The sequence below is a fragment of the Phasianus colchicus genome, unplaced genomic scaffold (genome assembly GCF_987193195.1).
Source record: "Phasianus colchicus unplaced genomic scaffold, bPhaCol1.hap1.1 HAP1_SCAFFOLD_43, whole genome shotgun sequence".
NCBI classification, from domain to species: Eukaryota; Metazoa; Chordata; class Aves; order Galliformes; family Phasianidae; genus Phasianus; species Phasianus colchicus.
The window spans coordinates 726,065-744,498 of record NW_028325223.1 but is presented as its reverse complement, the minus strand read 5'-3'; the positions used below and the strand labels follow the sequence as shown (position 1 = coordinate 744,498).

At 48.5% G+C, this 18,434-nt stretch overlaps 1 long non-coding RNA gene across 20 annotated transcripts; it reads left to right on the top strand.

Moving 5' to 3' along the window:
- The first annotated feature begins 475 nt into the window (after positions 1–475).
- On the top strand, positions 476–18,390 carry LOC149912124 (uncharacterized). Of its 20 annotated transcripts, none has more exons than XR_016462347.1 (8): positions 476–653; positions 1,171–1,245; positions 1,564–2,195; positions 3,105–3,809; positions 4,264–4,560; positions 7,515–8,801; positions 9,346–9,505; positions 9,900–11,063. It is a non-coding gene; the product is annotated as an uncharacterized LOC149912124 (long non-coding RNA). The 20 variants fall into 20 exon arrangements; XR_016462355.1 differs by lacking the exons at positions 476–653; positions 1,171–1,245 and adding exons at positions 16,924–17,813; positions 18,233–18,390 and having other exon boundaries at positions 1,259–2,195; positions 9,900–10,274; XR_016462357.1 differs by lacking the exons at positions 476–653; positions 1,171–1,245 and adding exons at positions 16,924–17,059; positions 18,233–18,390 and having other exon boundaries at positions 1,261–2,195; positions 9,900–10,274.
- The last annotated feature ends 44 nt before the right edge of the window (positions 18,391–18,434 follow it).

The window sequence follows — 18,434 nt, the reverse complement described above, 5'->3', positions numbered from 1 at the left end:
ACACGGAAGCCTGGGGGTCAGAATGGGGAACAGGGGCAGACAGTGACGGAGGAACTGAGGGGACGGGTGGAAAATGACTCCAGCGATGAGAATGGGGGAAGTGGAGGCGGGGAACGGGGGGGGAGAGCATAAGCCCAGGGGTCAGATTGAGGGACTCGGGAGGTTGTGGGCGACCCGCGGCGGGGGGGGTGGGGGTGGGGGGAAGGCAGTGAAACACCGTGGGTGGGGGGGAAGGGCGGGGGGCACAGGGCACCTCCCGCCGCCGAGCAGAGGCCCTGAGCAGCAGAGGACCCACGCGGCCAAGACAGGACGGCCCCAGCCCCGGTGCCCCCGGTGCCCCCGCCGCCCCCGAACACCCACTCGTAGAAGCTGAGGCGGCGCTCGGAGTCCCGGGGCTGCGCCGCGGCGCTGGAGCAGCGCGGGGCCCCGCTCCGCTTCCGCGTGGCCGCGTCCTCGCGTCGCCGCGTGATGACGTCACTCCGCGGGGAGCGGGGACGGCGCGTCGCTCGAGCAACGGCCGCGCCGGGGCGCTGTCGCTATGGAGACGCCGCCGCGCATGCGCTGTCGCCGCGGGGACGGCTTCCCGCGCCGCAAGGAGGGAGGGCGCGCTGTCGCCGTGGCAGCGCGGCCTGCACGCACGGCCGGAAGCCCGAGTGGGGCTCGAGGGGCAGCGGGGGGCGAAGAAGGGTGGGGGGGGAACGGAGAGCCCTCAGGGATCTCCTGGGGAGGTGGGGGAGCGACTGGGGGAGGGCAGAGCTCCGGGGATGGCGGCTGTGAGTGGGGCTGTGGGGTGGGACATCCGCAGGGAGATGCAGCCAAACAGGGGGATGTGGGCAGAGCATGGAGGTGTGGGAAAAGGAAGACGGGCATCTGGACAACAGCGTGAGAGCCAGGCTGATAGGGAGGGAGCGAGGGAGGGAGGAATGGGAAGAAAGGGAGGGAAGGAGGGAGGGAGGGAAATGGAAAAAGGGGAAAAAAAGGGGACAAGGGAAAAGAAGGAAAGGAAAGGAAGAAGGAGAGAGGGGAAGAGGGGCAGAAAGGAAGAAGAAAAGGGAAAAAGTCCAGAGCTTGGTCTGGGTGGTATTGCAATGTAGAAGGGCTTCAGATATCTTGTTAGGTGCACAAGAAGGAGTTCATGCAGCAATAAATGATATTGTTGTGTTCATGTAGGTCACAGTGGTAGAATTGAAGCAGATGGAGATAAGATATGGCACCAAAGTGAAATACTGCACAACCTAAGACGATGTGAGCTGAAACCAACATGACTTCCTGGCTTCCCAAATTGCACTGGTTTAAGAAGTTATTTGTGGGGATGGTGTGTGTAATCGCTGTATGTATGCATCCTTCCTTGTAGTGTGATTGGACTGTGGAGATGTATCTCTAAGTATGAAAGGTCAAAGGTGGTGAGGATTAGGATGTGAACATTGTAATCCTCAAAGGAAAAGGGGGGATTGATGTGGGGTGCTCTGTTCAGCAGTAGGGATTAGCACATCAGTTTAAGAACCAGTGTATGAGTTTAGCAAAAGGAATCCATGAGTGATCGTTCTCAAACTTTCATTTCAGCTTTAGTGGGAGAACAGCCTCGTTCCTCCTCAATAACTTTCCACAAATGAATACTTCTACCTTCTGCCTCCATGACTGTGCCTCACGAGAAGCACCAGAGTCCCAGTAGAATACTTTTATCTTTTGCCTCAACACGCGCGAGGACATTTTCCTCAGGTCCCACATACACTGCTAGGAAAAAGTGGCTCACTATGGCCTTATCAGCCGCTCCGCTCGGCAGCCAGTAACGTCTGAGTGCGAAAACACAATGCGCTGATGGAACTGCATGTTAAGCTCTGCAAATTGCCACAGTGCTGCGTTCCTGCCAGGGCTGCTGTCTGTGTGCAGGGATAGGATTAGGAAAGCCAAGGCACAGGTGGAGCTGAACTTGGTGTGGGATGTGAAAAATAACAAGAAGGGGTTCTACAGGTACGCAGGCAGAAGACAGGCCAAGGAGAGCGTTCCCCCTCTGATAAATGAGGACAGAGAACTGGCTTCCTCAGACATGGAAAAAGCTGAGCTGAGGTGCTCAATAAGTGTCTTGCTTCGGTCTTCATTGGTGGTCAGGCTCCTCCCCATGCCTGCCAGGACCTGAAGAGAGGAAAGTGGGACTAAAGAAGGCTTCTCTGAGAGCTGCCGCTGCACGTGCAGAGGTGAGTCCTTGGTGAACACAGACACGGCTCTTGTTCTTCTCAGCGCCTCCGTCTGTCAGAAGTGAAAGAGATTGCAGAGTCCCAAGGGAAATGGTGTCCTGTTACTACACTCACTTTGTTTCTTTCCAGTCCTCACACCTTCTTCTACTGTCGTCTTCTGCAGTTCCTTCTTCACTGTCCTCTCTCCTCTTTCTTCATGTGATCTTCTTTTACTGTTCTCTTCATAGCACGATCTGCTCTTCTTTACTGCTCTTTTCGTTTTCTGCTCTTCTGTGCTCACTTCTCTTCTGCTCTTCTCATTTGCCACTTTCCTCTCTTACCGTCTCTTGTACTTCTGCCAGACTTCCTTTCTCGCTTTTCCTCTTCAGCTTCTCTCCAACTTCTGCTTTTGTCTTCTCTGTATACGCTCTGTATACGCTAATACCTCTTTTGCTTTTCTCCTTGTCTGCTTGTTTTTCTTACCTACATCCTTTTTCTTCTTCTCTGCTCTTCTTTCTTTCTTGTCTGTTCTCCTTCTGCTCTTATCCTTCTCAGCGTCTCTTCCCTTTATTCTCTCCGCTACTGCTCATCTCTTTTGCTGTCTTGCCTGTATCCTATTGTGCTTTTCATCTTCTGCGCTTCTTCCTTACCGGTATCCTTAATTTTATCCTCTCTTCTGTTCTTTTTCTCTTCTTCTCCGTGTCCAATGCCTGCATCGCAACTCTGTCAGAATTAGTTTTGGGGTGGAAAAAGGTACCCAGATACATAGGTTTGTACAGTGGAACCTCTTACACTTTGCCTGAAAGGTGATCCAAAGGAGCCCTCAGGAACCAAGACCACAAAGGAGCTGCTTTTGAATGGAGAATTTTCCAGAGTTCCTTCCAGTCGTTGCTCAGAGGAACTGAGGTTTTTATCCTTGTATCTCTGCAGAAAAGCAGGGTGGAGGGAACACATATGGTGAGGTGCTCGGGTGAAATTGCCCTCCTTGCACAAACAGCCTGTTTGTGTCCATGTGATGCACGGTGAAGAGAAGCCTGCTGTTCTGTGAGTAAGCCTGCCAAAAGGGAGTTCTGGCCTTTTTGGCAAGTCTCTGAGGTGAGGTCTTTAGACAGGCTGGTTGTTTTGCAGGGGAAATGCCATTTCAGCTGTTTGTTGCCACGCTTGGTTGGTGCTTGTATGAAAAACATTCATCATCTAGACAAGCAGTGCTCTAGCACCAGGGAAGGGAAAAACCTCATGTGCATCCAGTCTTCTCCATGAGCCTTATGTTGCCTTTCCACAGAGTCTCTAAATGCCTGTGGAAATCACGGGGGGGTGGGGGGGGCAAGGGGATGGGGAAGAGATGAGGGGCAGTTTGTGCGCATCCTGTGCCCACGGAGCAGGTATTACCTACAAAGAGCTAGGAACCCTTCACGGCATCCTGGACTTGTTTACTTTCCTTGTTTGAGCGTGATGGTTTTGTAGGTACTTTGTGCATTTTAAGTAACTGTCAACTCTGCTGAGACAACAGGCGTCCTAGAGAGAGCCTCGCCGTTCCCTTTTTGTTCGGGCTGTTTTATTCCCTCCTGAGATTAAAAGGGACTGTGGTCTTGCTTAGCAAAGGGAAGCGTGTGCATGCTTCCAAAGCAAAGGCAGGTAGGTGCGTGCTTGCTTAGCAAAGGCAGGTAGAGGGATGTGATGCGAAGGCAGATGGTTGCTTGTGAAGCCATGTCAGGTGGTGTGTGCGCTTCAGTGCTGGTGGGTCAGAGTTGAAGATGCACGAGCTGTGTGACAGCTCTGAGAGTGGGATGGCCAAGGAAGAAGCCTATGGTCCTAGCCCCCTGGGGAGAGAGTGAGATCACTAAAGGGAGGGAGGATTCTTAGACTCTGAGGGGTCTAGAAAGGGAGCTGAAAGGTTTGGGGCTCCCTTGCTGTGCTCTGCGCAGGCTGTGGCAGTGCTGGGGTTTATTTTGGAGTCAGTCTGAAAACAAAATGAGACAAGGGGGTTTTCTGTGCAGTTTGAAGCCCTGCAACTCTGCTGCCGGGGCTGCAGCCCAGGGTAGGCACCCTGTCCCCACAACTGCTGACCACGTTCTTTCCTTCTCTGCAGTGACCACGTCCAGCCCTACGAAGACACTTTACATCATGTCGGACACCAAAGTGTCTGCGCTGACCACGTCTGTGATGGGTGAGGCTACCTCAGTCCCTCTCAAACTGCCAGGCATCCAACCTTCCTCCTCCGCCAGCTCTCCTCCTAGCCCTGTCACCTTTGCCACCTCCCCATGTTGTGTCGTGTCATGGAGATCTGTGGTGCTGGGGCAGGCCTGAACTCCCCTCCCTGACAGCAGACGCGTTTCTGAAATCTCTGCTCATTTCCTCATCCTGCTGGCTCATTCTGTATTTACAGGTTTGTGTCCTTTACTTTTCTTGGGTAATTTAGGACTGGTTTAAAGCAGCTGTATTTGCTATTGCCTTTGTCTGCAGTTACCCTTGTGGGTGATGGTGATGGGATATACCCTTTTGGGTTAGGTTTTTATGGAAGGGGAAATGGTGGAATCACCATCCCCAGAGGTGTTCAAGGAGTGTTTAGGTGTTGTACCGAGGGATGTGATTTAGTGGGAAATGTTGGACTAGATGATCTTAGATGCTGTTTCCAACCGTGGTGATCCTATGATCCTAAGGTTTACACTTGTGGATTGTGATGAAGTGTTAGTGTTTAGTGCTAGAGCTAAGTGCTGAGGGTAACCCTTTGGGGTTAGGGTTTCATGTTACTGTTTTCTGTTAGGTTTAAAGGTTAAGGCTTAACACTTGATGTTAGTGATGGTGGGGGTGTGCCCACCTGGTTGGGGGTTTATGGCTTGTCCTTTTTGTTAGGGACAACAGCAGCACTTTTGAGATGGGAATGAGGGTTAAGCGTTAGCATTTTGGATTAGGGCTGAGGAGTATCTTTTGGGGTGAGTGTTAAGGATTAGCCTTTTAGGTTAAGGTAAAGGGTTAAGGGTTGTCCTGTGGAGTTAATGCTAAGGGATGCTGTAGTGTAAATGCTGAGACATGGCTTGAAACCTGATTTTTCACCTGGTAGAAAGGCAGGGCCAACCCAGAGCATGCAATGTTCCAGAATGACAGAAGGGGTGGAGCCAGGATCCACCCCTTCCCAGCCCTCATTGAAGGGTTGGCAGTGTAGGCAAAGGAGATCCCTGCCTACCTGAATCCTTCTGAAGATAAGCAGCTTCTTGCCTTGATTTCTGTGCCCACGGCTGTTGCCTTTGAGCAAATTCTCCCTTGCTGCAGCCTTGGACCTTGCTCCTCTGCTGTCATGGCATGAGGCCTGGCCTCATGGGGCGCAACCCTGCTGACTGATAGATGTGTTGGTTTGGTTGGGGGTGGATGCCGTAGCTAATGGCAAAACCGTTTCCTTAGTGCAACTAAGGAGGTAAGTGAGAAAACAAGAGAGTCTTGAGAGGAAAGAGTGACTGATGGCAGCGCTGTACTGGAAGCAATAGAGAGGCTGACAGTGGCTGTCGGTGGCAGTAGAGCGATCCGAGTCTGTGTCTAAATGGTTCTTAGAGCTGTGTCTGTTCCTTGGAGAGGCCAAACAGTGTGGAGGTACTTGTACTCACAGTTGTTTGACTTAGGAATGAAGTGTTTCTCAGCTCATGCACCTGACAGCGTTGTGTTTGCTTGTGCAGCTTTGCTTTGTGCATTGTAGAGCTGTCAGACAGATGTGGATTCATTTGCCACTCACTCAGCAGGAATGAGACTAGTAATACTTTCTGTAAATGCATTTCAGTTGAAAAAATGAGTTTGTTTTGGCTGTAGAAATGGTGTATTGGAGGGATTTTGGTGGATGTGGGCTAACAGGATAAGGATTCTATTGGCAACTGCTTTCTGTGACATGGAAAGGCTGTACTTTATTTTAGGGATGGAGCATGGGATTCTATTGACTCTTATTGAGAAAGGGGGAAATGGAAAGCCTCTGTGGGTAAGAATGTTTTGTGAGCTGTATTTTGGGTACTTTCATCTAAATAGGACTGTGTGAAAGGGTGTGTGTGATGGAGGAGAGAGAAAAGTGCCTCGTGTTGACTGTAAGGAAGGCATAACGTTAGAGCAGTGGAAAGGCAAATTTAAGAAACAGTGCTTGAAAACTTGAAGTTAGTGGCTGGCTGTGCTAAAATCTTCTTCCAAAGAGTTGCTCTTCAAGTATTTCCTGCTTTCTCTCTGCGAGAAACTGACGCCAGTGGCCTTCCACTGCAGCATGGCCGTGCGGAAAGGCTGGGGAAGAAGACAGAGCTGGAGAAAGCACCAAAGAGAGGTACAGATACATAACAGGCATCTGGACTTGATGCACTGTCTTTCTGCCCAGGCTTTCTGTTTCTTCATTGCTGGGACAGTTCTCTGCAGTTTGCATCCCAGCTTTCTCCCAAGTCCTGGCTGCACAAAAATGCAAGCATTCAGAGGAAAAGGAAAAAGCAGAGGAGTGGGCTTCTGAGAAAAGAGTTGAGGGGGAGCGTGAGGAGCTTGAGGCAGAGTTTCAGAAAAGTGGTGCTTTCACTTAGGATTGCTCTGAGATTTCCTTGCCCTGGGTTATGATTGAGTGTAGCTATTGGTTTCTTGGTTCCTGTGTATGCATTGTTGGTAGACAGATTAGTGTGTGGAAAACACAGCTGAGAATCCGGGACATGGTAATGTACCAAATGGACTGAACTACTGGAAGGATTGTGGGAATGAGAAGAGAACCTGGATTTCTCTTGCACAACAAGCCTGTATCAGTTGTGTCTCCTTTCACTGAGCTGAACGCACGGTGTGTGTGAAGCCTTCTGATGGGAAACCCACGGTCCCACAAAGTGGGCGTGGAAACGAAATGGAGCTGACGTGCATCTGTGTGCTGAGTCATACTGCTGAGGACAGAGAGGAGCCCCAGCTGAAAAAGCAGCTTTGGTAAGAATAGTGGTGAAAGTAGGAGTGGGTATGGAAGGTTTAGACTGCTCTTGGAGGAAAGGTGAAAGTTTCAAATGTTCTGCAGATTCAGTATGCCTTGGTGTGCCACATCTGCCTGCCCTGTCAGCACTATGTCAGGCTTTTTTTCCTTTCCTTTTTAAGGTAGGAAAAACAGTTTCTGGCTAGGAGAAGAAGAAATGCAAGTCTTCCCTGCATTGCTCCTTGGGCAGTGGGTGCTGATGAGCAGTCCTTGTATGAGAATAATGTATTGTCATTTGATCTGTCTTTCCATTCCTTCAGCAACTGGGGTGTTGATGCAGCTGCACGTATCTCCTGTTTTGTCCTGCTTTGTGTAAAAGAATAGTATAGTATGCAATCTCTGTGTGAAATTTTCTTAAAGTATTTTACTTTATTTGCCCCTAGGAAGCAATGGCTTGGAAATGATGGCAGTGTCACCCAGCAGCCCACACAGTGACCTGATGTCTCATTGCTTGCGTCTGTTAACAACCACCACGATGAGAAAAGAACGTTTGCATGGATTCTGTGCTGACTGTGTCAGTACAGCCCTTAGGAGTGGTGTGGACATGGCATGGCAGGGAGAAGGGAATTCCCTTCTGATGGGAAAGTGCCCGAGGAGTGTTGACATCCCGTGTGTTGGTGCCCCATGCCCACCCCATGCCCCACGCACTTCTGAATGAGCAGCACAGCTTTTGTGTCATTCAGCCACCTGTGGCAGAGCAGATCAGGCTTTCTGCAGGCGTCAGCAATCATCCCATCGCTTTCTGCCTTATAAGGAGTTGAAAACCTTTTCATTTTGGAATCCTACTTCCAAGCTTAACCACCTCCAGTGAAGCAGATGTCATTTTTCTTGTATCCTTCAATTCTGAGTCCATATTCTCCCAAAAGCAAAAGAGTTTGGAGGTAACCACCAATAGTTAAGTGAGTGATTTCAGTATGTATTTCTGATCGTGACAATTACTTCAGTTTAGAGGTCACAGTTAATGTACTGTGCCTGTTTTAATTCTGACCAAGGTTGTAGTTGTAGCTGACTTCCCAAGGCTGCAGTACGTGGTGGTGACACAGCCGTGGGCTTCTGCATTTGCATTAATCCCACATTTCCTTGCAGGTCAGCTTGTGCTGGAAGTGGACGGTATCAGAGTGTGAGTGAAGGTCAGTGCAGGAGCAGCTGTTGATGGGAGTCCAGGCTAATGAACTCTGGAGCATCTCCCAGTACGGTACCGGAGGAGGCAGGAATGATGTTAAGGAGCTCCTCAGCAGGAAGGTGGCTCATCCAAATGCTTGCTGACAGTTTGAAAGCCCAGACCCTTCCAGCCTCCACCTCAGAGGCAACATCTCCTTTGTCCGATCATGCAGCACCTGAGCAAGAGGGGGACCTGAGCTGGCTACACAAGAGTCATCTTAACTTCTTTGTTATTTTACTTCAGATAACTCCATTGGGTGACCCTGCTGTTGGTTTCTTAAAATTTGGATAACGTCTGATGGAGGCCCAGAAGTGTTGTGGGCACTCACAGAGGTCACAACTGTTGCTAGGGTGGGAGCGTTTGTCCCACAGCTGGTGAGCAGAGCTGGTGCTGCACGCAGAGACTGGGCTCTGGGCCTTCCTTGAGAGAGATCGCCCTGTGAGAACCCGTCAGAAGCACTGCTGCAGCACGTGCATGAGCTGGGCACAGCTCAGGCTGAGCAGGCCGAGTGGGTGAACTGGGTTTGGTGCTGGGTGGTTGCTGGGAGGTGTCTCAGAAGAAAAGCTGGGCTGGGGTGGGCCCGCTGTGTCAGCCCTTGTCCCAGCTGGTGGTGAGAGCAGGGTGGAGGCTGATGGGTGCTGCCCACTGTCACTGCTGCTCTTACCATGTGGCACAGCAGTGCTCTGGTGTGTGAGCTGGGAGGGAGGAGGACAGCCACTGTGCCTGGCTAAGGCAGAGCTGAGGTCTGTTGAACACGTGGATCGTACCAGTGCAGCTATTGCGGCTGCAGTAGGGGTGGAAGACAAAGGGAGTTTTCTTCATGACAGCAACACCATCCACTTGCTTCAAGGTGTGTAAATGTTGAGGAGATGGAGAACACTTGCTGTCAGAAATCATGGCAGCTGTACAGAATCTAGTTGTATTTTGGGGATGGTTCTTGTAACCAGTTGATTTTAAGACACTGTCCTACTCAAGAGTCTAAAGTGCATGATAGAAGAAAGCTGGGAAAATGCTTCTCCTTACTATTTTTCACTTGCAGATTCTTTCTTTAGGGATTCTTTCCAAAAGGAGATTTTGGGGATTGAGGCAGTTGAAGAAAGAGTGAAGCCAGGGGGCAGTCTCTGTGGAGAGGACCCCAGGAACTGAGCTTCCCCACCACTGTCTCAATGAGAAGACAGACGCAGTTCCCATTCCTGCTCTGCATATGGAAAAGTATGGCTGGATTTATTTGTTTGGGTTTTCTTCCTTTCTCTCATTCTGAAGGGGAAAAGCTGGAGCAGGGGGAGCACTACTGGTCCTTTGTTGCCTCCATAACCGGTTGGATTCTGCATGTGCTGCAACAGGACAGCATTGCCAGGCTCCTTAACCTGCTGGGGCAGGGTGGGAGCAAAGAGCGTGAACTGCCCTCCTGCCAGCTGCACCTAGTTATGGTTTGCCAGGTCCCTGCTGCCCTGAATTTCACCTGAAAGGTTTGTTCTAGCTGCTTGCAGTAGTAAAATTTAGGGAAGAAATGGAAGTCAAGAGCTAAGGCTCTGCACAATAACTTTGCGTGGATTGAACTGTGGCACCTGAAGACTGTTTCCTGAATAATGCTGGCATTTTGTAGGTGTGTTGGTTTAACCCACTGAACTGATGTCTGTGAGCGCCAGTCTTCTCCACCTGAACAGTAAGAAAGCTGGGATATGCCCAGAAATTGCAGCAGTTGCTGTGAATACTCTCCCAAATGTTTGTTTCCTTTAGTGGTAGCTAATGACTCAGCACTGTGATATCCTGTCTCTGGCACGATCTGGAACGCTGCATCTCTTTGCAGATGTTGGGTGCCCATTTCCATGGACCCTCCTTTCTTTCTCTCCTCAGAAGCAGCACAGTGCGGTTCCCTGCGTTAGGGAGCAGCAGCCAGCAGGCTGCCAGAATGCCAGCTGGGCCTTGCAGCGCGCAAAGGGACGTGTTGGGGATGGACCATCCTTAGCACCACGCAAAAGTGAGTCTCTTCAGTCCTCTGTCATGAAGTATGGAAGAATGCATTTTAAGTATTACTTCTGAGCGGGTGCAGGACTGTAGGGATGTCAGGTAACCATGGTGGAAGCACTGGGGAGGCCGACAGCAGCAGCTGATGGCAGCAGTGTGACAGAAGGCCGTGTATAAGTGGTGGTGCTCAGAGCTGAGTGCATTCCTGAGAAAGGCACTCTTGAATTTATGGCGTTTTCTTTCACCTAGTGATATGTAGAAAGTTAGTGAAGAAAGGAACAACAAGAACAAAAATACCCTACTGCAAGGGCAACTGCATTTGGATATTTACAGCATGCTAGAGCGTTATGTGAGAACCAAGAACTCCGTGACCTGTAGGATGCAATGTCTTCTGAGAGATTATTGGAGGACTTTGTGGACGGAGACGTGTTTAGCTCACTCTGCATCATCTACACTGCCTAAGGAAGTTACACTGCAGTAAGAAAACCATGCTCTCTGAAAGCACAGTTTCCCATTGAGAAGAATTATTTGGCTGACCACCTTGGGGTCAAACTATAAAGCGGATTACAGGGCAAGTACAAGGGGCGAGACAAAAACGCCTAAGGCATGGTTTATTACTTCTCAAAGTAGAAATTAAGAAAGGGTTAGCTGAACTTCTCCCTAGAAATGCCTGTTACTTTTGCTGGAATCCTTAGTGACTAATTCAGACAGACATCTGTGCTGCAAATGTCTGTAACTGTATGGATAAAGTTTATGATCTGCACGTCCTGTAAAGCTATAGCTACATTGTCTTTGATTTTTACTTAAAAGATTGCAATGTCTTGCCTATGCTATATGAATTGCAAAGCTTGCCTGCAAGCTGGATCATCCAGCAGCTTTCACACTCTCCCTTTGTGGAAATGTAATCAACTCATTCAATGGTGGGATCATGAATGAGTCCAACGAGAAAGCAGCATCAACAGTGAAAGTTTGACTATAAACTGAAATAATGAATTACCATGGTTGAAGCTGAACCAGTAGTCCAGTAATAGTTCTATGAAGTCTCAACACCTACCAGATACTTTCTAATGAATTTAAAAGATTCTTAATGATAACTTCATAGTGCATGAGTTGGTTCCTTTACACAGGTTGGTTCTTCCTTAACTTATTCCATACAGGTTTTAGTATCACTCTAGGGATTTTTTTGATAGAAAAGGACTTCTTGAAGGTTATCACTTGTACATTATGCTTTTACATAACGTACAGTGTGGATTTGTTCCTAAGAAAATTGCATGAACAAAACGAACAAATAAACTTTCATTTATTTCTTTCAAAATTTTTTTTTTAAATATGTATTTGCTGACCAACTTCCACACGGAGCTTTTGATCTCCTTGTTACAGCATGTAGATCATGGGATTAGTCAAGGGAAGACAACCGTATGGAAAAGAAAGGTTTCCCAATGGAAACCTTTTCCATTGGGACAGCCTCAGAGGGTAGGACATATATGTAGACAGCTGGGCCAAGCATGACAAAAACTACGATGATGTGGGAAATGCAGGTGGAGGTTATTTTGTTCTTTGTTTTGGTGTGTCTGGAGCTTCAGCAAGAGGATTATGTAGGAGATGAGGAGAAGTGCAAAGCACATGACAATGACAACTCCATTGTTGAGGAACATCAGAAGTTCCGCCGTGTAAGGTCAGCACAGGCCAAGTTCGCCAACTGACGCACATCACAGACAAAGTCGTCCAGGACGTTGGGGCCACAGAAGGGGAGCTTGATGGTGAGAGCAAATAGAATGATGCCATGAATGAAGCCACCGCCCCACGAAGCTCCAGCCAGGGCACAGCATACAGTCCTGTTCACAAGCATGGTGTAGTGGAGAGGCTTGCAAATAGCAACGTAATGGTCACAGGCTATGGCCAACAGCAGGAAAGCTGCTGCTGCTCCCAGGAAGTGAAGAAACAAAGGCTGGGTCAATCAGGCCTTGTAGGAGTTGATCTTAGGATTTGAGAAAAAGTCAGCCAGCATTTTGGGTGGGGTCACAGAACAGTAGCAGATATCCAAGAATGCCAGATTAGCCAGGAAAAAATGCATGGGTGATCCCAGCTGGGAATCCCCCTGAATTGTGAGAATGATAAGGATGTTGCTTGGGAGAATTATGATGTAGAACAGGAGGAAGAAGAAGAAGGGAATTGACTGGACTTTGTGGGATTGAGACAATCCTAGCAGAATAAACTCTCTAACTACAGTTTTCATGCTCCATTTTGACTCTTGCAAGCCCTGAAAAACAGACAGCAATAAACACACAATGCCAATATGTTGCAATATTTAAGCAACTTGGGCTACGCTTAGGCTACTGAAAATGCACATCCTGTGACCGTTACCTGGTTTTATGGAGGACCACATCCCTGTATGTAAAGGAACATCAGATTTATTGGGCCATACCATACGGCAGGCCGCCATTAACCATTCTATTATTGAATGGTTTTCATCATTATATTGATTACCTGCATATAATCTCTGTCTAAGAGCAGGATGGACGGTCATTGTGGCCAATTTGGCTATTTCCAGGCCATTCACCAGAACACTTTCTGCCCCAGAATCCCATAGTCTTAATAACCAAGCCGGCACACTTTCTCTAGGTTTCTGCCTGAATCGTTGGACTAAGTCCATCAGTTCTGTTGCCGTGTACAGTTGGGCTGTTACGTGCAAGTGGGTTTGAGCGGGGGGCCACTGATCAGGCGGCACCCCTGCTGGTCTGTCCTGTACCTTTTTTGTTTTTTGAGATATAACAGGACGGACTTCTAGTGCGTCCGTCAAAATTGGGGATTCAAGATCCGATTTAGATGGTTTATTTTCCTGATCAACACAGTCCGTTGATTCAGGAGCCTGGTCATTGTTTGTTGAAATACTACGAACTTGACCTATTGGAAGACGTAGAATTGTTTTTTTTTCCTGTTAATAGGCCAAGTTCCTGTTCTAACTTTTCAATACGATCTTTTAAAAGTTCATTTTCATTCACTGAAGTATTATTCCTTATTTCGGCATTGTTTAAAGCATTTAATAGCAGCCATGCCACTGTAGAAGCAGCTAATTGTCTTTCTCTAGTGACTAATATATCTTTGCCTAGTCCCTGAAAGTAATCCACTAGGCGATATGGGGAAACATTTCCCACAACACTTAGGGGACCCCATTTTTCAATGATAGTTGCCAATTCATAATAAGGGGATCCCGCAAATCCTGGGATCTGCCCTGGAATTATCTTATCTAGGGGGGTAGTGTTCTCCCCCTTGAACCATTTACAGAAATTCCAAAGAAAGGACATAGTGTAAGTTTCAGTATATTCGGCTTGCCTGCCTGGCTCGCCAAGTGTATAATCAATGAAAATTATATAAAGGAATATTATATAATTTAATAATATTAAGATGTTATAGTAATGAAATAAATAGAAGGCTCACCCGTGTCGTGGGCTCGCTCAGGAAAGACCAGTGGAGTGGATCTTCCGAAGAGAGAGAGAGAGATCCTTCCCCACTAGTAGTCAGCTCTTGAATGGGTCTAGGAGAGGTGCAGCCAGGCTCCACCCCTTCCTGCAGCACAGGCGAATTGCTTTCACCTGTGCTCCCAGGGCTGCCTCATTGCTCGCCTCAGGTGACTAATCAGACGTTCAGGCCGTGACTCAGCAGTTCCCATACACTGAAGTAATCTACCTGGACTTGTGCAAGGCTTTGATATGGTCTCACTCCACATCCTTATCTCTGATTTGGAGATACGTGGATTTGAAAAGTGGATTAGTAGCTGGCTGTATGATTGCAGCCTGAGGGTTGTGGTCAGCAGCTCTGTGTCCAGGTGGAGGCTAACAATAAGTGGTTATATTAAGGAATCCCTCAGGGTTCCATCTTGGGACTGCTGTTTTTAATATCTTTGTTGGTGATCAAATAAATTCTTCACTGTGGGGGCTGTCAGGCACAGGAAGAGGTCCCCCAGAAAGGTTTTGGATTGCCCCATCCTATGAGGCATTCAGGGCCAGGGTGGATGTGGCTCTGGGCAACCTGATCTACTGCATGACAACCCTTCCCATGGCAGAGGGGTTGGAACTGTATGATCTTTAATATCGCTCCAACCTAAACCAGTCTATGATTCTCTGAATCTAACTCGGTTCAGTTGGTCAATCTGGGACCCAAATAAATATCTGTATAAACATGCCAAGGCACCCTAACAGCCTAACACAAGTGCACGTGGCTGGCACAGGATGGATCCCCTTCCACCCCAGTGCAAGGAGAAAGGATGAGGAAAAGCAGACAGGTTCTGAATGCCTTTTTTACATCTGTCTTTAATAGTCAGGCCCGTTATTCTCAGGGTACTCAGCCCCCTGAACTGGAAGACAGGGTGGGGAGCAGAATAAACCCTCCACAATTCAGAATAAAACAGCATGTGACCTGCTGCTCCACCCGGGCTGTCACACATCCGTGGGATTGGACTGGATCCACCTGAGGGTACTGAGGGAGTTGGTGGACGTGGCATCCTAGCAGCCCTAATCAATCAGGGAGTTCCCAGGTGACCAAATACTTGCTAATGTGGTGCCCATCTACGAGAAGGATCATCCTGATGTCCTCCTATGACTACATACCCACCTGGTGGATGAGATGCTGTGGGTGGAAGCTACCTGGACTGGAGCAAAGCCTCTGACACCGCCTCCTGTAGCATTCTCCTGGAGAAGCTGGCAGTCCATGGCTGGGATGGGTACACTCTTTGCTGAGTAAAAAACTGCTAGGAGGGCCAGGCCCAGAGAGATCCAGATGGAGTCCAGTTCTGAGAGGCGTTCCTCAGGGGTCGGCGCTGCAGCCTGTCCTGTTCAGTGTATTCACTGACGAGTCGGATGAGGGAATTGGGTGCACCCTCAGTAAGTTTGCAGATGACACCAAGTTAGGAGGAAGCGTCCCACAGACGGACTGAGATAGGCTGAATGACTGGGCTGACTGCAACTGCATGAGCTTTAAGAACGTCAAGAGCTGAGTGCTGCTTTTCGGCTACAGAAACCCCAGGCACCGTCACTACAGGCTTGGGGCAGAGCGGCTGTAAGGCTGCACGGACGAAAAGGGTCTGGGGTGCTGGTGACAGCCGGCAGTGCCCTCCAGTGGCCAAGGAGCCCAATGGCAGCCTGAAATGGGGTAGTCAGGAGCGGGGATGCGATCGTCGCTGTGATTTGCCAGTGGCCCCAGGCGATCTAAATTGCTAGCGGTTGTCCTTGTCCCATCAACTGCAGCCCAGCCCAGCCCAGCCGCTCCCTACAAGAAGACATGGCGGCCCTGGAGTGTATCCACAGAGGGGCACCAAAGCTGGGAGGGGTCTGGAGCGCAAGACTTAACGGGGAGTGGGAGAGGGAGCTGGGATGGTTCCGTGTGGAGAAGAGGAGGCTCAGGGCAGACCTTATCGCTCCGTCCAGCTACCTGGAGGGAGGTTACAGTGAGATGGGACCTCTTCTCCCAGGTAAATAGCAATAGGACTACGGGGAATGGCCTCACATTGCACCATGGGAGGTTCAGATTGGATATTAAGAAAAGTTTCTCCCAGAAGGGGTGGCGAGGCATTGGCACAGGCTGCCCAGGGAAGCGGTGGAGTCTCTGGAGGTGCGTAAGGAAAGGGTAGCTGTGGTACTTCAGGACAGGGTTTGTTGGGCAGTGTTGGTGGCAGGTGGATGGTTAGACTGGATGAGCTTTCCAACCTTAATGATTCCGTGATTCTCCTCTCAGTACCTTACGTTCGCAGAAGTAGCACTAAATATACTGTGGATCTTTCTAAAGTGCAGAAGGTTACAGTGAGCTGTGTCTGTTCCATAATGTTCTTCCATTGGCTCTGGAGCATCGTTCTCCAATTGACGTGGATCCAGGGTGTCCCTTAAGGAGACCTGCATAGGCAGGAAGAGCAGTTGCTTAATCTGACACTGCATGGACAACGTGACTGCCCATCTCCCCAGCCCTGTCTGCTTAATGCCACCTGGCACTTGCCTTGCTTTTCCTTACATCAGACTTCTCTTCTAAAGTCTGCACTGAATGTTTCAGATCCTTTGTAGCAGCTGCCACCTGCTCTCCTCAGAGAACACGGGTGCAGAAGGGTTTCTCTTACCTTTAAACAAAGAACAGTAAGCGTAACAAAGCGTAACACAGGTTACCAAGAAATAGAACGTACTCCTCAGCTGTATGCCTCCACTGAAGTTCTCCTTCCCAAAAGATAACTGTACAAGAAATATGTCACGTACATAGATAGGAAATGATAAATATTAATATGAAAGGCATATTAATTAAACAGTTAGCTGGCTAAGGACACAGTGAGACAAACTGCTAAGGAGGGACAAACATTAGCTCCCTGAAACTCAAAGAACTGCACTCATTAAAAGGGCTATAAATGATCAGAGATTAAGGGGAGAGGAAATTGGGATAACAATAGAAACTGCAAAGGTTGAGACAGGCAGCTGGAAAGGTGGCTTCCAACGTGGTCAGCCTAATCAGGGCAGGTGGAAATACCTGTAAAATGAGGGCAGTTACATGCACAGAATGAGAGAGAGTTGTCAGTGCAAGAACAGCGGAAGATTGGTATTTCTTTCCATACAGTGAATATCCATCCTGAAAGGTCACGTTTTCTCATGATAGAAATTCCACTTATTGTGTGCGTGTTTCACTGACAGGATTGAACCAGGGCAGCTCATGAGGAGGTGCTGAGTGTTTGAAAAACACTGAAGATGACTTCAGGTTTTCAAGCAGAGCTCCACCGTGTGACCACAAGCAGCCGGTGCCATCTCGAGAGGCCCTGGTGTTCCTGAGGTACCTGCCTGGGACTAACAGTTGTCAGAGAGAACCTGCAGGAGACCAGAGCCCTTTGGGACTGCAGATGGAGCCTGGAAGGAGAGCCCCAAGGGATCTGATTGCTAGCAGTTGTCTTTGTCCCTGTACTGCAGCCCAGCCCGGCACTAAATCCTCCCCCCCACAATAAGACAGTGGATCGTTGGGGATGATCCACAGTTGAAGTGGCCACTGGAATCCAAGAAACTCTTCCTGGTTCTTAGTAGATATCCAGATATCCACGAAACATGCTGGATTATCTGTGGCAAACTCAGACTGAAAGAGTCGAGTGCAGGTCACGCCAAGTAACTGTGGTAGAATCCATTATTTGGGGAGAACATCTCCTTCCAGCTAGGGAAGTTAAGTGGAACAGTGTGAAAAGATCCATCCGGCCAATCCTCTGAGTAAGGGAAAATCAAATGTATTGTGCTATAGTGGCAGAAGGCAAACATTATTGGACTGTGCCTCAATTTACTAAAAGCTGTCTAATCCACTTAACCCATGAGCAAAAACAAATGGTCTAAGCGGAGTGAAGGACACTGATTTGTGACGTAACATGAGGAAGACAGTAGATTGCTGATGTAAGAACTGTCATGCTTGTGCCCTGACCAGTGCTGATTATGCTGGAGTAAAAGCCTCAGGCCAGCACCAGTGTACCGAAGGCCCAGGGGAATGACTGCAGATTGACTTTGCAGGACTCCAGCCCACGACAGCTCAGAGCAACAAATGCATCTTGGTATTAGTAGTTCCTTTTTGCAACGGGGCAGTAGCCATTTATCCCTTCACAATTGCCAGTGCTGAGAAACCAAAGGCTCTACAATATCGTTCATATAACTCTATGTGTAGAGAAAATGGCTTTGATCCAAAAAGCTAATAGTATAGACAGATAACAGAGAAGGCAGAATACCAGAAGACATGCCACAACAGCAAAATGACACATCAGTGACAATGAGCTTGTCTTTCTCTGTTTATTTCAAATGTGTTTTTTTCTCTCTTCTGCATTGATTGCCATATTGTAGAAAGGATTGAAGGGAATAAAAAGCTAAATAAATATATTAGAATTAGTCGGGAAGAAAATGAATGTAAGCAACCTCAAAAACACTTCTTTATTTTTCGCATAAGCTTGACTTAGTAAAAGGTGCTCCTTTTCTGTAGGTATGAAACAACGGATACACCAGGAAATTTTGGCTGACCTCCCCAGATCACAGCCTTTAAAGGGATCATTAATTGCAATGGAGAAAGATTTTGGTGGGCTACATCAAGGGGAAAATGAAAAAGCTTTGTTAGGATTATAAAGCACCAGGACTACAGCACCCTCTTATGGCTTCAATTCAAATGCACTGGGTGCCCTGCCACT